General features: G+C 43.5%; 1 non-coding gene across 1 annotated transcript; it reads right to left on the bottom strand.

The window, feature by feature from the left end:
- Positions 1-2,238: 2,238 nt before the first annotated feature.
- On the bottom strand, positions 2,239-2,320 carry trnas-gcu (transfer RNA serine (anticodon GCU)). The gene has a single exon. It is a non-coding gene; the product is annotated as a tRNA-Ser (tRNA).
- Between the last annotated feature and the right edge of the window lie 5,513 nt (positions 2,321-7,833).

Raw genomic sequence — 7,833 nt, 5'->3', positions numbered from 1 at the left:
AGCCCCCTCAGACCCATAGTCTCATTACCCAGAGCACCAAATTACAGACTGACAAAGAACTACACGCAAGACTGAAATACCTCATAGAAGATTCACAGCACTCCATCCACTCCACCCAGGAATTCCTAAAAATCATCAAAAACACCAAAGTAGAGGAAGGGAAGCAATGGTCTCATTCGACATAATAGCACTGTTCACCTTCACCAACATCGACATGGCAAAGGAAACACACTTTTAGAAGAGACCATCACACACACCAACCACCATCAATCACATTACCAACGAAAACATCATGAAGCTTGTCGATCTGTGCCTCACCACCGACTACACTTTCAACAACATCGTCTACAAACAAACCCCCAATGGCCCACCCATAGGATCTCCGCTATCAGGATTCAGAGCAGAAGCGGTAATGCAAAGACTAGAACAAACAGCCCTAGAAACAATCAAACCAAAATCTGGGTCCGCTACGCAGATGACACCTTTGTCATCACAAAACGAAAAAAGATAGTAAAGACATTTAACATCATCAACAACACTCTCACAGGCATAAAGTTCAACAAGGAAGAAGAAACCGACAACAAACTCGCATTCCTGAATGACACAGTAGAAGGAAAGGACAACGGAGAACTACAAACCTGTGCATACAGAAAACCGACAAACACTGACCAAATACTTAACTACACCAGCAACCATCCCATCACACACAAAAAAAGCTGCGTCAGAACAGTATTCCAACGAGCCACCAGACACTGCAGCACAAACGAACTTCGGAAAACAGAGGGAAACCACCTTTACAATGTATTCGAGAAGAACAGATACTCAAAAAATACAGTCCACACTTTCCTCAAGAACAAACCACGACAAGCAGACCAAACACAGCCAGAAACCATAACCACCTTACCATACATCAAAGAAGTTTCAGACATGACAGCCAGACTACTAAGACCCCTCGGAATCCTAGTAGCACACAAACCCACCAACACTCACAAACAAAAACTAACAAACTTAAAAGAACCAGAACCAAAGACAAAACCAACGTCATATACAAAATTCCATGCAAGGACTGTCACAACTACTACGTAAGACAACAGGAAGAAAGTTAGCCACCAGGATATACGAACACCAGCTCGCCAAAAAAAGACACGACCTTCTCTCCCTCGTAGCCCTACACACGGATTAAAAATACCACGATTTCTACTGGGACAACACATCTATCCTGGGACAGGCTAATCAAAGACACGCCTGAGAATTCATAGAGGCCTGGCACTCCAACCACAACGCCATAAACAAACACATAGATCGAGATGCCATCTATCAACCCCTCAGAAAACGAACAGGAAATGACATCACCACAAACCCCAGGAACCCCATCGAGGAGAAAGATATAAATAGAAAGCAGGAGACAACAGATTCTCTTCACTTGGAGGTCGCCACTGATGATGATGTTACCTAGCCAAGTAATGAAACGTCTGGATATCAAAGCTACAGCTGAGCAAGCAAACCTTCACCCTACATTTTAAATTATTTTTCATGTTTATTTTGCATGAATCTGCGGTCATTGAACCACAGTTTAGTTTCACTCCCTAAAGGTAACATGCTGATTTCTCCAGTTGTTCATAGTTCAATGTGATGCATCCAGTGTGTGTATAACGAGAGGGAGCTTGCTTCCCACATCTTGTGTTTATCTGTGCCTTATGTCCAGCATTCATCAATGGCGAGAGCAAGGGGCGAGGGCGAGATCAATGTGTAAGTCTTTCCGTGCCCATGCACGGCACCAACATTGGCAATTCTCCACTATGCATTTACAGCCAGTCCTCAGTGCCCGTACACCCACGCCCTGCCCCTTTGAAGTATCGCCATCATTTTGTGCTATCTCGCTGTGCTCTTCTCACCAGGATGAATTACTTCTACTCAAACTCCTTCAGATTTCATCTGACACAACGTTCATTAAGAATTCCTTTGCATAAACATGCACTTCGCAGCTCTCGTTATTTGATTATCCTGGATGTCTTTCATACGAAAAAACGTTCACAGCAACTTGATTTGCAAAAGGAAACCGCGCTCCCTTTCATTAATCCCTCTGCAACCTACATTTCAACACAGTTTAGTCAACAGGCTAAAACCATTCTTGGAAATTTTGGAATAGCGTCAATGCATATAAACTGACCATTAGCGTTCCAATACGACAGCTGTGTATATCTGAAAACAGCTCCACGGAAATGCCGTTGATGACAGCGACGAGAGTGGGATTAGAACCCACGCGTGCAGACCACAATGGATTAGCAGTCCATCGCCTTAAACTCTCGGCCACCTCGTCACAGACCGCGGGGCAGCCCTGACCTTATGAATAATTGAATTGGGTAAATTATGCAGAGCAGCAGATATTTCTCCCTGGTGTTGGTAAAATGATAAATAACATAGTACGGTTCCAAGACTATGGTCTGACCACTGGGTTGTGGGGCAAGTGCACTCCCACTGTCACACAATGCACACAGTGATCTGAACAAAAATGAGGAAATGAATATGTAACAAGGTCTGTTGAATTCTGTGAAGATTTGAAGTCAACGGAATGAAGAACCCGAGACAGCAGGAGGTGTTCTTTCAATAAAGAGTTGAATAGAGCTCTTAAGGATAGTGGAATCAAGGGTTATCGGGATAAGGCAGGAACAGGACACAGATTGAGGATGTTCAGGCCATGATCATAATGAATGGTGGTGCTGGCTCGAAGGCAGAATGGCCTACTCCTGCACCTGCTGTAAATTGTCTATTAAATTGCCTGTGAGGAATTGTTTTCCAGACTGGAGGAGAGTGCATAGTGCTCAATGTCATTATTCGGAACACCTAACTTCCGCTCAGATGTTTTTGACACGCACTTGTGTACAGAACAGACAATTTCAAAATCCAAAATAAGGCTAAACTGACAATTGAAGGCAACAATGCAAAAACCTTGATCTGTATCATTTTCCTGCACTGTGTGACACCAAGTCACTGTATGATCACAGCAACACAGTGAGCAAGTGTCAGAAGGAAAATGAGTGCAGTGCCAGTGCGCACGCTGGGAGCAGCAGGTGACACACGGGGAAGTGCATTTCCCACCACAGGAACACTTCCCAAACAGTGGACTGAGGTGGAAGAATTCAGAGAAGGGTTTACATTTTGAAATTTGATGCCAGAGACACAATGGAGACCTGTTATTGAGTCTGTTCAAGATGAAGATTTTAAGATTTTTACAGATGCAAAACAAAATAAAAAGCTCATGGGTTAGTGAAGGCAAAAGATGAAATTGTACATTTCATCAATCTACCCATCTTTACAATGAGTACCTCACCACTTTCCTCACTCAGGGACTGATCCACTGGTGAAGATGATCATATAATCCCCGTTACTAGCCATGGAATCAGAGAAACTCGGTTTCCCAAACGTTAAGGTAAAACCAGGAATGTGGAGGTAAGCATTAATGTGTTGCTCCTGTGCTGAAGGTGACCAGTACACGGTATCTCTGTTTAAGTATAGTGGGGTGTGCTGTGCCGAAGGTTTAATTTTGAGCCTCACATGGAGCAGCTTCAATTTGTCGTCGTGTTGAGGGATACGGACAGAAGGTGATATTGAGCAAAGCCAAGTTTATGGGAAAATACCCGTGTTTGTGGATTGAGAAACAACCTCTTCTGGATAATGACTCCTTGATCTACAAACATACTCCAAGTATCTAAAACGTGAAGAGACATGTGTGTCGAGAGAGCCAAAAGTGATTTTTCAGCAGATGGATAACGTTTCCCATGTGCACTGCGTTAAATTCCGGGAAAATAGAAGTTGAACTGGTTTCATGTTTCACAGTTTGTTGCAAAAACACAAAGGTTGTTGCAAAAATAAAAAAAGAAATCACATAGGACCGTTTGAATATTGTATTGAATTGAATTTTGGTCTGAGCATATTTTATCTTAACTGGCGTGCTGCAGAGAAGTACAGAGGGTTAACAATACAAAAGGACAGAGTCTTCTTGGTGGATTTCTTGGGTGGAGTTAAGAATGTACGAAATGTACATAACATCATGTGAATGTGGTCAAATCTTTAAAGTCGGTGTTGCCTCTCCAAGTGACGATTCAATTCCGACTCATTAGGATATCACTTCCGTCTGCAGTTATTTTACGACATCAACTCCATTTTCAGAGTTTCACCTTGAACAATACGCCACACCTTACCACTCCATGAACTTGTTATACTCAGTCTTATTCAGTTGTACGTGTTCATGAAATATCTTTGTGTCTGAAGTCAACAAATTCTAAATTGTCACGCAACCACACTGACTTTCACTCAATGGTATATTCTCTCCTTGTACGTTTGATCGTGCATCTTTTAAAACACTCTGAAATCAGCTTCTATGTTTTATTTCTGGAAAGTCGTTCATGATTAAAATAACTCTATTGAGTGGAAGAAACTCTCATCCAAACTTTTCTTCATCATTCACTAATGGTTTTCAAGCTCTAACTAAAGTTATCTGTTCACTAGAAAGAGGGACCTTCCCCGATTTACTCATTCAAACTTCGCGTTATGTGAAAATCTCATTTGTTTACATCAAACTTGCGTGTTTGTGCATCCAGCATTTCCAAATCTCCTGAATAAACTCCTCCATTCTTTCTATCATCCCGTTTGTATCCTTTCTGATATTGTTATGTCTCAGTAAACAACGTCACTTGGCTTTCTAATATCTTGCTATCCAGGAAACAGCGTCTGTGCCCTTTCTAACTTCTTCACATGTTTTTGGTGGAGAATGAGGACAAGGATTACACACAATGTTCCCACTGAGAGTGACAAAAAGATTTTACAGGTACGCTATGAACTCTTTGCTTTTTAAATATGACGCCTCTATTTATAAACTCCAATAAGGTAAATTACTATCTATCCAGTTCATGAACATCGTCTCGATGGAGACGAGAATTTTCTATGTCTTCCTTTCTTCTTCCACGGAATGTCTGAAAGGTTTGTAAGGCCAACATCTCGAAATGCCCATGTCCTGAGTCAGTCTCAGCTATTTCTAAAGGCGACTGAAGTTCAAGTACTTCATAGGGTGTCTCCCATCATTCCAATGCAGACTGGTTCTGGACAGTAAATGCTATCACTAAAGGCCACCGTGAATCTGAAATCAACCGTTTTCGCATAGTAATTCTCGTAGCTATTGTGTATCGGATGTTCGTGTTCTTGTTCAATTTGTTCATCATTTCATGAGTCGCTGTGTTGAGTTTTACTGAATGATTAATTAGTGAATGGAGACATTACCTTCACCACTCAGTCGAAACTCCATGGAACATTGAAAGAATTTACTCATACGCTTCCAAAGGACAGTCCTGCCATTACTGGGATGAATCAGTCAAAATTCCCCACGTATCCTCGAAGCCAAGGATTTCCTTGTCCATTTTAGCAGATCATTGCAGCACTGAATCCCATGTGTGCGTTCATTAAAACCAAAACAGTTGCAGCAAGACTTTAAAACTAAGATTTTTGCAATCTGCTTGCATTGGTTGTCCCAAAAATTACATTCCATATTATGGTATGTTTGTGGATGAAAGAACTTTCTGAATCTTGAGCAATTATATTTCAGTTTTGTCAAAAAATTATCATTCGCTGTTCTCTCTTTCCCTTTCAGTTTCCCGTTTTATATCCCGTATTTTATCAGTTTATCTTAAGTTTTCAATATTTCAATCAATCTCGCTCCTGATTACCAATCCGAGAGAATGCCACAATTTTGTCAATTTATATGCAGTGCAGCTGTAGGGTGCGGTGACCAAATGGAAAGGCATTGGTCACGTGAACCAAATAAAAGTAGCCAGCTGGTGGAATCTGGCCGTTCCAGCACAGTCATATTTAAAACATTTAACGTAATCTTTAGCAAAATCATATTGGCAGAAAATAAGAAAACAAGATGAAAAAAAGTGCTGATGCTGAAAATCAAACAAAAACAGCACACCTGTGATTTAACAGCAATTTCTGTTTTTGTTTCAGATTGGCAGATTTTGTCGGAGTTCATGAGAACAGTGCTCAGTAGAATCAAACAGACAGCATGGACCTGGGAGTGTGAAATGAGACAGTAACAACGAATGAGTGGAGAGTGTTGTACTGAAAAAGCACAGCAGGTCAGGCAACATCCAAGGAGCAGAAGAATGGACGATTTAGATATAAGCCATTCATCAGGAATTAGGCTTGTGAGTCGGGCAGAGGAACAAAGCTGAAGCCAGGTGCCAACTCGCAGGCACCTCCTCCTACAGACCACGATCACAAACTCTCCTCCCCTCAACAAACTATCATCACCCAGACCATCCACAATCTCATCAGCTCTGGGCATCTCCCATCCACAACCTTCAACCTCATTGTCCGTGAACCGCGGAATTCCCGATTCTACCTCCTTCCTAAGATTCACAAACCTGACTGCCCCAGTCGACCTATTCTCTCATCCTGAGCCTGTCCCATCCGAATAATCTCTTCCGACCTCGACACAATCATCTCTCCCCAGTTTAGGAAATGCCCGCTCGTGACACATTCGTGACACCCCTATGCACTTCACCTCCTCCAAGAATTTCTTTTCACTGACCCACAACGCGTCATCTTCACCATGAACATCCAGTCCGTGTACAAATCCATCTGCGTGACAGAAGTCAGCAAGCCTTCCATTTCTTAATCTCACATCATCCCAACCAGTGCCTTTCCATCGACATCCTCATCCACCAGGCTGAACATGTCCTCACAATCAACAACTTCGCTTTCCAATTCTCCCACTTCCTCCATCGAAACTGGTAGCCATGCGCACCCGCATAGGACCTCGCTCTGCCTGCCTGTTTGTCAGATACGCGGAACTGTACATCTTTCGCAGTTACACAGGCACCATCCTCCACCTGATCCTCCGCTATATTGATGAATGCTTGGGGCCACTTTGGTGCGCCAACGAGGAGGTTGAATTGCTCACTAACTTTACCAACACCCTCAACTCCGACCTCAAATTTATCTGGATCATTTTGGCAACTTCTCTCACCTTCCTGGACCTCTCCATCACCGACTCTGGCGACTGACTCATTACAGACATATACTACAAGCCCACCTACTCCCACATGTATCTAGACGACATCTCCTCCAACCCTATCTCGGGTAAGAACGCCATTCTTTATTACCAATTCCTCCACCTCCAGCACATCTGTTCCCAGGATGACCAATTACACCTCAGAAAGAACCAGTTGGTCTCCTTCTTCCACGATCACAAATTGCCTTCCCACGTGGTTGACAGCGCTCTCGAGTTCATCACCTCTATTTCACACACCACCATCCTTGAGGCCACGCCTCTCAACTCAACAAGGACAGAACCACCTGGTTCTCACCTTACATCCCATCAAACACCGCATAAACGCATCATATTCTGCCACTGATGCCATGTCCACACAGACACGACGACCAGACATATATTACGCTGCCCAGCCCTGCCAACATTCCGTCAAGACCATTCCCTCCATGACCCCCTCTTCAGGTCCACACATGCCCCCACCAGCCCACAACCCTCTCCTGGCACCTTTCACTGCCACCAAAGGAAGGGCGAAACAAGCACCCACATCACTCCCCTCACCTCAGCCAAGGCCCGAAGGGATCATTCCACATCCATTCGAAATTCACCTGTACAGCTACCAATGTCATCTGCTGAATCCGTTGCGCCCAGTGTGGTCTCCTCTACGTCAGGGAGACAGGAAAACTTCTTGCAGATCATTTCAGAGAACACCTCTGGGACACCCGCACCCACCAACTTCACTGCCCCATGGCTGAACACTTCAACTCCCCCTCCTACCCCAACAAAGA

Source organism: Chiloscyllium punctatum, chromosome 12, assembly GCF_047496795.1.
Source record: "Chiloscyllium punctatum isolate Juve2018m chromosome 12, sChiPun1.3, whole genome shotgun sequence".
NCBI classification, from domain to species: Eukaryota; Metazoa; Chordata; class Chondrichthyes; order Orectolobiformes; family Hemiscylliidae; genus Chiloscyllium; species Chiloscyllium punctatum.
The sequence above is the reverse complement of the archived record's forward strand: the minus strand, read 5'-3'. Positions and strand labels throughout refer to the sequence as shown.